Raw genomic sequence first — 16,356 nt, 5'->3', positions numbered from 1 at the left:
TCTCATAAATAGGCAAAAACTGACAAGTCAGTTTCCTTCGACATTTTGGAGTTTCATTCACAAAAAGAATTCAAAACATATAACAATAAAGTCAACTGATAAGTTTACAGTTCATGCTTAGGTAAGCGATGCTCTTATAGTTATTATATAAAGCATTCTGTGAGCAAGTTGTACATCGTACATTTTAATGTTCCCAAATATCAACGTTTTTTCAGTCTTTAAGAGGGCATTTGTGTGTCTTTCCCATTAAATATATTTCTCTTTCCCCAAGTGTCCCTGTTCCCTTTTTTTTTCTTTTTTACCAGAAACGTTTGTTTCATCATGTCTTCAACTTTTTGTAACAATCTACAACTTTACCCTCATAATTTCTTTAAATAAAACCAAATAATTAAAGGAACATGCAAAGGGAAATTCTGGAAAATAAAAGAATAACAGTTCAGGTTTACTGGGATTTGCTGTGTCCCAGGGACATTCTAAACAATTTATACTCCTACCTCATTGACTCTTCACAACAGCCTCGTGAGGCAGGTGCTCTTAAACTCAGCCCCACCATGTACGTGGGAGTCTCCCCCAAGGTCTCACTGGTGTTGGTTGGGGGCCGGAGGTGCAGACTCTGGTGTGTAACGCTCTGAGCCTGTGCTCTCATCTCCCATAACGTCCTGCCTGCCTTCTGGGACCGAGATGAGAAAGAGGGGAAATGGGGGCTCTTGCTTAAGCCCTGTCAATGAGAACTGAAACATGGTTACCACGGAAGATGGCTTTCTGGGTGCGATGAGCTTATCTGAGCTGAGGCTGCTTGGCTGTCTCCAGCCTCAGGGTCACTGGTGTTTAATGCACAGAAAAGGATCTGGTTTTCTGACGCTCTCCCTGTACTCTGTTGCTATCTATTTCAGTGCTTTCTGTTGGATTCTCATCCAGAGTTTCTTCTACTTATGCTTGGTAGACACTTGAACTTCCCTCTCCCCTCCCCAGCCTCCCCCATTGCTCCCAGACAGAGAGCCACCTAAAGCAATTGAGAGGTCAGAGGTCAATGGCAGGAGTCAAAGGTCGCCGGCCTGGTCCCCTAAACAATGGTTGAGGGTCAGACAATTGAAAAGCGAAGGGTGATAAAAACTTCAGCGTCTGTGAACCAATTAATTAGACCCCCTGTCCCTGTGGAGTGAGTGCAGGACACCTCAGATCCAGTGTGGGCAGCACTAACGAGACGCTAAGGTGAAGCCATCTCGGAGAGACAGAGCTTTCCAGAAAAAGACTTGGCTTCTCAGAGACCTTCTTAATCATATATTTCTTTCACGATTCCAACCAATATTCGTGGTCCACCTGGTGTGAGCAGGGCAGGAGGAGGAGGGGATGAGGGCATTTTATCTGTGAAGTCAGGAAACTCGGGGTGACCCTTTCTCCAGCAGGGTGTAGAGGGCGTCGCCTCAGCAGGGCTGAGCACCTGTGCCCTTTCAGATCTATTCTGCCCTCCTTTTATCCGGCATCCAACGTTTCAGACTAGACTCCCTGGCATGCCACAAGACACCCTCTCTACTTTCCTCTCCTGGAGGGAAAGTATCTTTGTTCTGGAAAGAGGGGCTTTGGGGCCTGCCAACTTAGGGCAACTCACACCTCAAAAGCTGATCAGGTTTGGCCTCTATATTCAAATTCCTTTTGTCCAAACTCTTTAATCTCCCCAAGAAGGGACCTCCTCGTTCAGCAGCTCTATCTACCTGCTTGCAGTGATTTGCTTCCCCTGCGAGGAGTAAAGGGGATTCTCTGAGAATTTGTGCATGGTCCCTGGCCCTTTCACTGGTTTCATTCAAAAGTGTTTACCGAGGGACTTCCCTGGTGGCACAGTGATTACGAATCCGCCTGCCAATGCAGGGGACATGGGTTCGATCCAGGCAGATCCCACATGCCTCGGAGCAACTAAGCCTGTGCACCACAACTCCTGAGCCTGCTCTCTAGAGTCTGTGCGCCACAACTACTGAGCCCTCGTGCCACAACTACTGCAGCCTGCGCACCTAGAGCCCGTGTTCCACAACAAGAGAAGCCACCGCAACGAGAAGCCCGAGCCCGCAAGGAAGAGTAGCCCCCACTCGCCACAACTAGAGAAAGCCAGTGTGCAGTAACAAAGACCCAACGCAGCCAAAAATAAATAAATACATTTAATTTTTTATAAAAGTGTTTACCGAGCTAATGATAATAATAATAGTCATAAACGTATTCATAAAGAGAGGAGGATTATACAGCAAAATGTAAGAGATTATGTGTGAACTGTTTTTTTTCTTTGTATTTTTCTGTAGTGACAAAGTTTTCTGTGATAAACAGACTCATTTTAAAATCAGAAAACAAAAATGCTATTTTACACTATTATTGATCATGTAGATGAACAAAACCCTCTTCATAGCATGATGCAGAGATAGACTTCTGCTTCTAGCCATAATGGAGCAACATAGATCAGATTTATCTTCTCATCTAAAACAATTTAAAAACCAGGCAAAATATATGAAGCAATATTTTTCAGCCATGGTACAACAGGCAGTGCAAGACAATAATACCTGAAAGAATAGAAACAAATGAGGAGCATCATGAATTTCCCCCAGATCACTACTTGGAGAGTTTCCATTTGCAGTAAAGGGAGGAAGACCCAAGTGGAGCTCAGTGGTGTCTTGAGTTGAGGAAGCCAACTTCAGAGTTTGGAGATGGTTAATGGTGGTTAATTTCATGTGTCAATGTGGCTAGGCCACAACACCCAGATATTTCTAGATGTTTCTGTGAAGGCATTTGCAATGGGCTGAATGTTTGTGTCCCTCCAAATTCATGTGTTGAAGCCCTAATCCCCAATGTGATGGTATATGGAGGTGGGGCCTTTGGGAGGTGATTACATCATGAAGGTGGAGCCCTCCTGATGGGATTAGTGCCCTTATCAGAAGAGATGTGAGAGAGGTGATTTCTCTCTCTCTGCCATATGAGACTACAGCAATAAGGCTTCCATCTGCAAACCAGAAAGTAAGCTTTCACCAGAAACTGAATTGGCAAGAACCTTGATCTTGGGCTTCCCAGCCTCCAGAACTGTGAGATGTAAATGTCTGTTGTTTAAGCTACCCAGTCTATGATTTTTTATTTTTTATTTTTTTGTGGTATACGGGCCTCTCACTGTTGTGGCCTCTCCTGTTGCAGAGCACAGGCTCCGGACGCGCAGGCTCAGCGGCCATGGCGCACGGGCCCAGCCACTCTGCGGCATGTGGGATCTTCCCGGACTGGGGCACAAACTTGCGTCCCCTTCATCGGCAGGCGGACTCTCAACCACTGCGCCACCAGGGAAGCCCCAGTCTATGATATTTGAAATAGCAGCACAAGCTGACAGTATTAAGGCAGTATTTTCTGGATGGGATTAATGTTTAAATGGGTAGACTTTGAGAAAGCAGATTGCTCTCCATAATGCGGGTGGTGGGCCTGACATAATCAGTTGACGACCTTAAGAAAAAGACCAGTCTCTCCCAAGGAAGAGGGAATTCTGCCAGCAGACTGCCTTCAGGCTTGAGCTGCAACATCAACTCTTTCCTGGGTCTCCAGCCTGCTGGCCTACCTTACAGATTTTTGGCTTTGTCAAGATATATATATATCGACATATATATATATATATCGACATATATATGTACATATATGAATATATATGACATATATATATTCATTAATTCATTCATTTAGGGGATGATGGGGATCCACTGAAGTTTCATGAGCAGGCCATGAGGTACTTTAGGAAGATGCCTCAAGCTGAACTGGAGGAGTGAGAAGCTAAAGCTTTGGAGAAATTCTGGGGCTGGGGACTGCCAGAATCCAGGTGTGTGGTAGGAAGGAAGGAGGGGATGGGAGAGAGAGGGTCAGTGAGAGAAACATTTTTAAAGAATTCATAGGGCCTGGTAAAGACTCTTTTTTATTCATTTGACTGGGGGTGAGGGAGGCATTTCAGTGAAGTCCTTATGATGCAAACAGAATACCAGGGATTGGATAATGATGGATAATGAGGAAAGAGAGGCACCCAAGTTCTCATGGAAGAAGGAGATGGCTAGATCAGTTCCTAGAGGAGTGACAGCTTGTTTAGAATTCCTCTGTCTTTGTTGTCATTTTCTCCAGGTCAGACACTTCTTGGACAGTTACTGCCATCAGACCCTCTGCTAGGCAGTGCTCAAGGAAACCTGGGCTTGCAGGAAGGGAGAGAAAAGGGTTAATGGGGAACAGGAGAACAAGGATGTACAAGGAAGGAAGGGGGATAAGGCACCGAACAGGCTTGGCAAGAGGGAGGGCAGGGGTTATACAGACATGGGTGGAGGGCTAGGCTGCGGCTTCTGAGTCCAGAAAAAGACAGAGGAAGTCTGGGAGAGGAAGGGAGTTCAGAGGGTGGATGAGGTGTGGCCTCCAGCTGCCGTGTGGGTCGTGAGGGTCTCTAGCAAGACTTTTGCACCCTTCATCCAGGATGTTTAACCTTCTCCCTGGGGACCGTTGATCGAGTCTTAGTCACTGCTCACTGGACTCCTGGCCGTGCTCTGCCTGTTCAACAAGTGCTCTGTGTTGTTCTCGTGGCAGAGGGCGATTTCTGGCCCTCGGGTATCCCAGGATACGAGGAAAAGGCATGTTTGAAGCTGGAAAGAATTCCTCACTCCAAAATTTTCCTTGGGACATGGAATTTAAACTTTTGTCACTGACAGTACTTGCTTCTCATTTTCCTGAATGACTCAAATGTTTCCTTCAGACAATGGCAGAGTGTATCTTGCTTGAATCATTGGACTTCTGTTATTTTTGTAAGATGTGGGTGGACAATATGACTCAGTATTTTTCCAAGAGATGTGAAAATTATATTGCCTATTTTGGATCATTTCATGCGGAGATCTGGAATCTTTTTCTTGAATTTCAAATCTTGGAGCTTGGGAAATTTTGTTTCTGTTTTGCTTTTCAATCATTTCAGATCTTTCCCAGATAAAATGTTAAAGGAAAATGACTTAAAATTACTTAGCCATAATTCTAAGTTATGAAGTATGTTTTGAATTATAACCTATTCTACATTTTTTAAATAAGAGATTTGCTAAATCTAGTGCTGTGTTTGCCATCTTGGTTGTGAAAAAAATTGGGGAATATGGGGTTAGTAGGGTTTTGAAGGTCATCTAATTCAAAACCTTATCTGGTGTGTGAATACCCTCTGACTAGTTTTCCAGCTTCTGCTCGGGCACCTCCCTCTGACAACTGAGTTCTATTTGAGTGCATCAGGTGATGGAGAGCTCTTTGGGTACCAGGCAGAACCACTTCTGCACAGCACTTTCACACGAAACTAAAACCTGCTTCCCTGTAGCTTCCAGACACTGGCCCTAGTTCTGACCCTATTCTCTATGGATCTCTATTGAATAATTCTGTAACAGTGTGATAGATTTTGAAATGCTTACTGCTGTATTTTCCTTCTTGATAAGTCAGGTCCTTTAGCAGTCTTTTTATTATTAATTCTAGGATAAGACTCTGAGGCTTAGTGTCTCCAGGGAGGATAGTATTATGGGATGAATTGTGTTCCCCCTCCAATTCAGCTGTTGAAGTCCTAACCCCCAGTACCTCAGAATGTGACTGTATTTAAAGATAAAATCTTTAAAGAGACGATTGAGTTCAAATGAGGTCTTTGGAGTCTGTCCTAATCCAGTCTTATTGGTGTCCTTATAAGAAGAGGAAATTTTGGACACAGAGAGAGGCACCAGGAGCATGAGAGCACAGAGGGACAGCCATGTGAAGAGGCAAGAGGATGTTTGTCTTCAAGCCAAGGAAAGAGGCCTCAGAAGAAAATAGTCCTGCCAACACCTTGATCTTGGACTTCTAGCCTCCAGAACCATGAGAAAATGATTTCCACTGTTTACAGTTCCCAGTCTATGGCATTTTGTTGCAGCAGTCATAGCAAATTAATACAGATGTGGCAACTAAGCATAAGAAATACATGCCACAAGGGCAGTTTCTTTCAGATAGAAAGAGTGCAGGGGAAATGCAAAGTACTTCCAGAGTATGTGCACGAGAGCCACTGGGCAGTCCTAGAAAAGAGCATGGAGAAAGTGTCTGGTGCCAGGGCTCTCGATGTCCCCACACCCCACTTGCCTCCAGCCCTAAATTTGGCCCTGGGCAGGAGCCATTGTTGACAGTAGAAACATCTAGAAAGTTCTGGAGCAGAGGCAGATTTACCGTGAAGCTAATGGAGTTTACATTTCAGGGCCCTTAACTTTTTGGAGCTTCCTCCAATGCCTGAGGTGGTGCCCTAGCAAAGTGTTCACATAATCTTGTTTTTTGAAAATTTGCAAAAGATATTTTAACTGCAGTTGGTTGAAACCACTGCCTCTTTCCACTCTGACTTCTTCTCCATCACACTTCTCCTCCTGTTGAGTGATGGGAGAGTGGCCACAGCTAAGGGAAATTTGAGTTGGGGTTTCATTTTTTGTTTTTGTGGAACATAGGCACATAGGTTGTAGTCAGGTCTGGCTAGCTGTCCTGGGGTAGGAATGGCTACCAGGTGGTGGTGTACTAGTAAATGTTTAGCAACTGGATTTGTAAAGTTTGCCGATTTCTATGGTGTAAATACTCCCACCGTGGCCCATTTCAAGCTGTCAATTGACATCACTGTAAGTGGAGTTGGGAAGAGTATGCACCATTAGGTAGTATTTGCATCATACAGGTTCAATAGATGTAAACAACCTTAAGAGCATAGTAATGGTAAAACGTAGTGAGATAATTGGAATATGATGAGTTTTGAGTATTTATTACCTTTGGTTTTATTATTTATTTAATTGGAAGTTTATATTATTTAATTTTTAATAATGTCTCTGTTTAACAACTGACTCACCAAATTCCTGAAACCCTACCAATGTACTCCTGTGAGCCACAATGAACCAGCTTCATCACACGACTGTGAACCAGGTACACTCCCACTGCCCACTTTGTTGATTCACCATGTTTCATGTCAGGAAGATGCAGGGTTAGAATTAGTAATTTGATATGAAACATGTGAATAAAGGAGGAGAAACTAGGTTTTTAAATGTATGGAGCCAGAAGCTAGTCTGGAAAATTCTTTCACTCATCAGGCATATAAATTTGTACACAGGTGATTTGGTTCTCATCAATGCTTAGTTGAAGTGATAGTTCTTGCCTGTCAAGAATATGCTTGATAATGCAGTTTATAGAATTATAAATGCACCATATAGTTAGAAGGAAATTTTGACGGTGTATTAGCTCCTATCCCCTTTCCTCTCTCATATTCTTGCCCCCACTACACTCCCTTTTGCTTTCTCCACTCCAGCCACTCTGGTCTCCTTGCTGTTCCTGGAGCTTACAGGGTGTATTCCTGCCCCAGGACCTTTGTACTAGCTCTTCTGTCTGGAATGCTTTCCCCAGGTAGCCAGATGACCAGTCCCTCATCACTTTCACGTCTTAGTCATTTAGTCACTTTCTCATGAGGCTTTCCCTCAATCTAAAACTACCACTCAGTTATCCCCTTGGCCTTTCCTTAATTGAAGTTTATTTAGACCTTATCACCTAGGATGTCAGCTTCCTACACTAGGATGCAAGTTCCATGAGGACAGTTACTTGTTTTGTTTTAATTTTAAAGTTCACTGCTGCACCCCTGGCTCCTAGAAGAGGGAGTGGGACATGGTGTAGTGAGTTCCCGTGATCTACCAGTCTAGTAACCAGGAAAGAAAGATAAGTTCAAGCCGTAACGGCTGCTACTGATCCCTCTCTCTCTCGTTGCCTTCTTTTTTTGCTTAACTGACTTGTAATTATAGAAACAATGCAGGCACATAGCAAAATTAGAACGATCCAGAAAAGTATAAAATAAAAGTATAAGATGGAAAATAAACATCACACTCCCTTCCCCAAATGGATCCCTCAGACTCACTCCTTAGAAGCCCCCATTGTAAAGATTTTCTGTTTTATGTTTTACGGTGGTTATTATAGAACCCCAGATAATTTGTTTATGACTTTCTTTCCTGATTTATCAATGTAGAAGGTATCTACTAATTCCTTGCTGTGCAAATGAAGAATTTAACACATCTATAATGCTGCCTACTTTCTCTAACCAGTTTTTATTAGATATGTTGTTTCAGTTCTTTAGTTCTTCTGTGGGATATCTTACAACTTCACATAAAATACTAAAACCTTTATTTCTGGGTTTATCAAATTCAGGCAGATCCTATTGACTCTCTGCTGATAGATGAAGAAATTTGCACACTTTCATTTCCTTTCTTTTCTCATCTGCCTCTCATTTCTTTATTAGACTTTTTTTTTACATTATCAAGATTTAAAATATTTACATTCTGTGACCATAGGTAACGTTTTCTGTGTTTTGACTATAGATTGATTCTAAAAATAAAAATCATTTAAAAAGCCATTACAATATTATAATTATTTAAATATTATTCATCACTGAACCAACAATGATTGGCAGGGAAGGAATGTAATCCAATGTCATTAAATCTTTGAAGCTTAAAGAAAAATTATTTGTGCATCAATGCCTAATGTATCCCCTATTTTTTAAACTTCCTTTACTTCTAGGTCATTCTCAGCTAACACTGTTTCTGGTATTTCAAGCCACTGTATTTCTTGGAGTCCTTGATTTGTTTTTCTGGAACCTCTGGGGTTTTTGTTTTTGCTTTTTGTTTGTTTGTTTTTGAAAACTACTCAGATACTTTTTTCACATAGGGTAGGTGTCAAAGTTTCTAAATTCTTACAAGTCCAAAAACATCTGCTTGTACTTCTACTTAATTGACAGTTTGGCTGAGTATAAGATTTTAGGTTCAAAGTCTTTGCTTCTCAGAACCTGGAAGCAGGGCTGCCTTCACTGGCATGAGACCTGTCCACCCCAAGAAAGAGAGTGGCATGAAATACAACAAGCATTGGAAGCCGAGAATGGCCTGAAATAAAGGAAGCACAGATTAATGAGGCTCTGTGCTTGAAAGGGCCCTTGTTTGGTTTAAGTCTCTGCTGACACCATCTTGAAATTCTTCATAATTTTTTATGGAATGTCACATTTTCATTTTCTCTGAGCCCTGCAAATTATGAAGCTGGACCCACTTAGAAGACATTCAGGCATCTAGCCATGTTGATAAGTCTGAAGTCAGACTGATTCTTATTCCTTGGCAGGTAACATGCTTTCTCTTTCTAGAAACTTTGAATATAAATACATACATACATAAATTTTAATCTGAATTTTATTCTGGATTTTCACCAAGGACACCTCCCTGTGGCTCTCCTTATAACTGCTTTGCTTTGGCATTCAGGGGGCCCTTTTAATCTGAAATAATTCATTTCATTCCTAAGCTTAGGGGATTTTCTCCTCATTGTTTCTTTGATTTTTCCCCCCTCTTTGTTTTCTTTCCTTGCAGAACTTCCATTGGATAAATATTGGACTTTCTTCATCTTCTGTGTCTCAATTTCCCTCACATATCTCCTATTTGCTTGTCTTTTTTGCATTATGTTCTGGGAGATGTCCTTAGGTTTATCTTCCAGATCACTAATTTGGCCTTTAGCTTTGTTCATTCATTATTTCACTCCTTCACTTTTTTTCTTTTACTCTAATAGTCATAATTTTTAGGTTCCTCCAACTCCGTGAGGAATTCTGAAGGGGCTGTGAAGGCTCCTGTTTCATAGCAGCTTACTCTTTTTTCTTGAAATTTGCTCTCAACTTTCTCTGAGGCTACTCATTAGAATTAAGAAAAAGGTGTATTTCTCTTGTGTTCCTGAATTATGCTTCCTCTAGGGTGAGTTGTTTCTTTGTGTGTTTGTTTTCCACATTAGTCCTTCTCTTCTACGCCATTGATTTTCCTCACATGCCTTTTTGTCCCTTCACATTTATAATACACATTTCTCATTATTAGTATGAGCTGGTTTGGGCTTTTTCTGTAATTTATCCACATGGCTCTTCCTTGTATGGGAGCCCTTACTGTGTGAGTTTTAGGTAGGTGGGCCAGGGAGTGTTTACAGGCATTCAGATCAGGTCTGTGAGTATCAGGCCCGCAGGTTGGGGGACTTCTCAATTATCAAAGGAAGAAGGGCTTTATTCTGGGAAAATAGCAGCTCAGTGTATTTCTGTCCTTATCTTTTACTCCTTCTTCTCTTCCTTCTTTTTCCTGGCGTCTGTTGTGGAGGCCTGGAGTTACCTAAGCTCTGCTGCATTTCTCTCTCAGCTCTCAGTACCCTTATTAGGAGCCCTCCTTAGGCATGCTGCCCACTTTCTTTAGAGACAAGTTCTAGCTTCTGCCTAGATCAGGGGTTCTCAGTGTGGTACCAGACCAGCAGCAGCCTAAACATCACCTGGGAACTTGTTAGAAATGCAAATTCTCTGCCCCACCCTAGACCTACTGAAACTCTGGGGGTGAGGCTCAGCAACCTGGGTTTTAACAAGCGTGAAAACAAGCCCAGCAGTCTGACAACTATTGGCCTAGGGCAAAGCTGCTGCCTCCAGCAACTCTGTTTCTGAGGAGGAAAGGGGAGGGTACACCTGTTCCAGGTGGTTCAAAAGTTCTTTAATGAGTTATCTGATGATTGTCCCATGGCTCACTTCCTGTCTTTAACTATATTGACTAGAGCTTGAAGCTTCTCTGAAGCTTTCTTGGGAAGATCCACAATTAGTTTGGGTGTGGTTCCCCTTTCCCTTTTTCAGTCAATCAAATCCCACCTGCTTTTAAAAAGTTAGCAATTTTTTCATAATAATACAAGGATGTAAGTGATAAATCAAATAGTACGAAATGACTTACAGTGAAGAAAGCAGTCCTCTGCTGTCATTGCTCTACCTTTGCTCCCCACCTCCATGCCATCCAGGCCCATCCTCTACTGGCAACTACTTTGAACTCTTTTAACCACTTTTCTGTTATTTAACTCCATATTTCTAAATAAAATACTTATATGACTATTTATCAATTTTGGACATTACCTATTGACTTCCTGTTATTGTTATTGAGGATTTAACTCTTTCAGTCCATCCTCCCCCTCTTCTGTTCTTTCCATCTTCTAAATACAGTTATATTACAATTTTAAAAAATCAATAATCAGGGGCTTCCCTGGTGGCACAGTGATTGAGAGTCCGCCTGCCGATGCAGGGGACACGGGTTCGTGCCCCGGTCCGGGAAGATCCCACATGCCGCGGAGCGGCTGGGCCCGTGAGCCATGGCCGTTGAGCCTGCGCGTCCCGAGCCTGTTGCTTCGCAACGGGAGAGGCCACAACAGTGAGAGGCCCGCGTACTGCAAAAAAAAAAAAAAAAAAAAAAAAATCAATAATCAGAGTTTAAATAGGATTCACTATAGAACCCCATAGTGTGCTCTGATTGTTTCCTTTCTCTTACAACTTTAGTTTGTCCTAAAGTTAAAATCAACTTGGTAATTCCCCTGCGGTCCAGTGGTTGGGATTCTGTGCTTTCACTGCTGAGGTCCCGGGTGCAGTTGCTGGTCGGGGAACTAGTATCCTACAAGCTGTGTAGAGCAGCCAAAAAAATAAATTAAAAGTAAATAAATAAATAAATAAACTTCTATTTTAATTTGCTTATTTTCTAAGTGCTTACTCATTAATTTTAATTGGCCCCAATGAGCAACTATGTCTGTCATCAGTTTTTTGTTCTAATGTTAAAAAGATCATTTCAAGCAACCTGTCAGTTTCATTATTTTTTAGTCCCTGGAAACCTTCCTCTTGTCTTCCTGTCCTTCTGTCCTCCTTTCTCATCTGACAGATTGCTCTCCTGGCCTTCTGCTCAGTTACAATCCTGGGATTTCCCTTTACCAATCTACCAGTTGCATGTGCATCTTAGCAGGAAGTACTTAAGCAGCTCAGCAACAAGTCATCCTTCCTTGAATTGTATTTCTAATTCCTGGCCTCTGTCGTAGTCCCTGTGACAGGTCATTCTTTTGATATATCCAAGATCACATAGGCCTACTACCTAACTTTCTTCCTGCCAGTCTCTTTGCCCAGAGAAGGTCACCCAACTCCTAAACTCCAGTCCCAAGACAGGAGCCCTCATAGCTGTTCACAGACTTCCTTGATGCCAATGGGTGCCTTTGACTTTTAAGTTTATTATCCTTCGGATTCCATGTTATTGGGCTATCTTCAGCATACAGAGGAAAGAGACTGTGAAGTCATATGGACCTGGGGTCAAATCTCACCTGTTCCTCTTGCTAGCAGCATAGCCTTAGCAATTGTCCTATTTTCCACATTAGAAAAGTCCAAGGATCAAAATACTACTCTCATTAAGGTTGTTTTATATGTATATAAATACTAGCTCTAGATTCCATTCTCTGCTACCTTGTCTTTCTGGTCCTACCACCAACAGCTTTCTTTGCATTGTCATCTGGTTTTCCCATTTCCAGTGGATAAACTGATCCATCGTGCATCTGCACCTGGATCTGTGTCTCTAGAACCACCTGCCTCCGCCTCTCCTGTACTTTGATACTTCCCTCTGGCCCACTCAATAAGCTAAATCTAGTTTCAAATAGAGAACCTTTCTAATCTTCCCATGCTGCTACAAACAAGTGGGTCAAATCCATACATAGTTTCACATACCATTTTTTTTTTTTTTTGGCAGAGACTATTTTCTAGCTCCAAAGACATCTTCTGATAAGAGATGAAAATTAAATAGATGTTGAGAATTTTGCTTTATCATCTGTCAATATTACGCCATCCGCCCCTACCATCATGCCTACACCTTCCTTGTTCTTTTTCTCACTCTAAGTATAGATTAAAGAGTCCTTTTAGTTGTCCTGAATTTCTTTTGGCAAGGCCCAGCTCATCCTAGGCTTTGGTCTTCCTCACAGCTTTTATACAAATCTGTGCTGAAATTCTGTGTTTGTTCTTGACTGAATGTTCTTTTCACCACGTCCTTTGAAAATCTTGGATTTTCAGGGCTGCCTGTGTACCACATGATTAACTCTTTGCTCACTATTTTTTTACTCTTGTAAATTATAAGTTTCTTAAAACAGGAACCATTTATACATTTCTTTCATTTTCTTCATGGCATCCAGTATACTGCCTTATATGAAACAGACCTCAGTAAAATCTTATTAACCAAACTTACTTTTGTTTCTGCAGGTAATTCTTTTCTAAGGTAATTCTTTTTAGTATTTTTGTTAAAAATCATCTTTAAAGCTATTTTTTCCTCAAACATAAGAGAATATAAGCTTCTTTCCCATGACTGGCCCTGAATATTCAGGCTGACTATACATTAATTCCTATTTTTAAGTACTTAAGGAAAAGATAGCTGGGAATTCTAAACTCTATCTCTAGTACTATGAAGAAAGTTATTTAGTAGTATTTTGTAGTTTTTGTGCAATTAAAAAACAAAACTTAAACTTAAAACCCATTTTGGTTTTAATGTTAATTTCTTAATTACAACCTATAAAAGAATAAATATGTGAGGCAATAAAATTAAGAGGCAGGACTCACAATTTAATTAAATCTACAGACTTAATAGGTTGTAAATTAGTTATCCATAGGCAAAAGATTTATAAGTCATATATGAAGAATTCAAAGACAATGAACAATATCCAAACTTATTACATATATATTCATGCTGCAATTTTCAGGTCACAAAAGAATTACTTGTCGGGCTTCGCTGGTGGCACAGTGGTTGGGAGTCCACCTGCCAATGCAGGGGACACGGGTTCGTGCCCCGGTCTGGGAGGATCCCACATGCCGCGGAGCGGCTAGGCCCGTGAGCCATTGCCTCTGAGCCTGTGCTCCGTGATGGGAGAGGCCACAACAGCGAGAGGCCCGCGTACCGCAAAAAAAAAAAAAAAAAACAAAAAGAATGACTTGTCATTTGGGTTCAATTTGAATGAGATTCTTTGCATTTTAAAAATATTTGTTTATTGATCATTAGGAGTGACTGCTAACTGCATCAATCAGAAACAAGGAGGAATCACCCCTGAAATAAGGATGCAAACAAAATTTATTAAGAAGTTGTCCACTAGGGAATTCCCTGGTGGTCCAGTGGTTAGGATTTGGTGCTTTCACTGCGGAGGGTGTGGGTTCAATCCCTGGTTGGGGAACTAAGATCCTGCAAGCTGTGTGGCATGGCCAAAAAAAAAAAGAAGAACGTGTCCATAATTCTCTATTTATCAAATTTTTCTATTTATTAAATTTTTCTTTATACTTATAGTATTGCTAAACACACCACCTTGAATGCTTAATAAGTGTTTGGTGTTGTTGTTATACAAGAAATTTTTGCCACTGCCTCTCATTCAGTCCCCTTTAAAGATACACACCCCAGCCTCATTACTAGTAAGTACTACCTTGATTATTTGGTTTGCTTCTTATAACCTGAAAAACCAAAAACATGTATACACACACACACACACACACACACACACACACACACACACACACACACACACACACACACACACACACACACCCCTACCACTTCTACTTGAGGTGGGAGTGAAGCTTCTTTATACTGCTTGGAAAGTAAAATTTTTACTATTTCATAAATAAGGATGGTGAAGGACATAGAATTTATTTCAATATTTGTCCTTTTGGACTAAACATTCCCTGATCAACCCCAGTCCAGGTTAGATGTCCTTCCTATGTGCTGCCACAGCTCTTTGTGTTTTTCTCCATCAAAACTCTTAGCATATTATGTTAGAATTTTATATTTACTTGTTTATCTCTTTTATGGTAAGAGCCCACTGAGGACAGGGGATGTGTCTTTTATTCTTGTGTTCTTAGCAACTACCAGATGTATGGAGTAGACACTCAATAATAAATGAATGGATGAATACATACTTAAAAATTTTGCCAACCTCTCGGGCTAATAACAAGTACACAATACACACAGACCCAGACATGCATAAATTTCCAGACTGAATCATTGTTAATAACATGTTGCTCACCCCACCAGGTGCATCATCTCCAACTGCATCGAAGTACCAAAGAACTCAGAATGGGAAACCATGATCTAGTGTCCTCTGTAACTATTTTTTAGTAAATGGGTTGGTAATTGAAACATGGAGATTTTGTAGGTAATGTACACAAGAGCTTTTTTTTTTTTTTTTTTTGCGGTACGCGGGCTTCTCACTGTTGTGGCCTCAGGCTGTTGCGGAGCACAGGCTCCGGACACGCAGGCTCAGTGGCCATGGCTCACGGGCCCAGCTGCTCCGCAGCATGTGGGATCTTCCTGGACCGGGGCACGAACCCGTGTCCCCTGCATCGGCAGGTGGACTCTCAACCACTGCGCCACTAGGGAAGCCCCACAAGAACTTTTTGATAGACCAAAATAATAACAAATCCAAAGCATTTGTGATTATGGGATAGCTCTAAGCTCTAGGCCCCTGAAAGAACAGTTTTAAATTTACAGAAAAATTGAGAAGATAATATAGAATTCCCATACGCAGGTACCAAGTTTCCCCTATTATTAACATCCTCCACTTGTCCAATACATTTGCTACAATTAACAAACTGATATTGATGCATCATAATTAACTAAAGCTCATGGTTTATTCATATTTTTTTAGTTTTAACCTAATGTCCCTTTTCTTTTCCAGGATCCCATCTAGCACACTACATTACATTTAATTGTCATGTTTCCTTAGGCTCCTCTTGGCTGAGACAGTTTCTCGGGCTTTTCTTGTTTTTCATGACCTTGACAGTTTTGGGGAGTACTTCTCAGGTATTTTGTAAAATGCTTCTTTATTGGAGTTTGCCTGATGTTTTTCCTCATGGTTAGAGTGGGGCACAGGTGGAGCTTTTCTGTTTTAAAAAAAATATTTATTTATTTATTTGGTTGTACTGGGTCTTAGTTGCAGAAGGCGGGCTCTTTATCTGTGGCTCACGGGCTCCTTAGTTGTGGCATGTGGGCTCCTTAGTTGCGGTATGCAAACTCGGTTGTGGCATGCATGTGGGATCTAGTTCTCCAATCAGGGATCGAACCCGGGCCCCCTGCATTGGGAGCGCAGAGTCTTATCCACTGCACCACCGGGGGAGTCCCACGGGTGGAGGTTTTTGTATGGAGACTAGTCTAACAGAGTGGTTATCAACACGTGGGGCACACGCCCGTGAGTAACATCATCTCATTAGACAAGGGGTGGAGTGGTGGGGACACAGCATTCGGAGCATTTAGGAAACTTTCTCTGTAAAAAGTGCCCCTCCCTATTCCTCTTCAGAAGGGTCAAATTCTACCTCTTATTTCATAACCCTTTGGGTTGTGAAGCTTAAACAAAATAATAATCGCATAGCACTTTGATTTATGAAAGACAGGTGTAACTCTAGAAGGTATTATCCACTACAAAAATATCATTTATTTAACTTCAGAACAGACTCAGGAAAGGTTAGACTTTTAAACTTATGGAAAATTACAAAAATACAGAAAAGCT

The sequence above is a fragment of the Leucopleurus acutus genome, assembly GCF_964270905.1.
Source record: "Leucopleurus acutus genome assembly, chromosome: 9".
Taxonomy (NCBI): domain Eukaryota; kingdom Metazoa; phylum Chordata; class Mammalia; order Artiodactyla; family Delphinidae; genus Leucopleurus; species Leucopleurus acutus.
The sequence above is the reverse complement of the archived record's forward strand: the minus strand, read 5'-3'. Positions refer to the sequence as shown.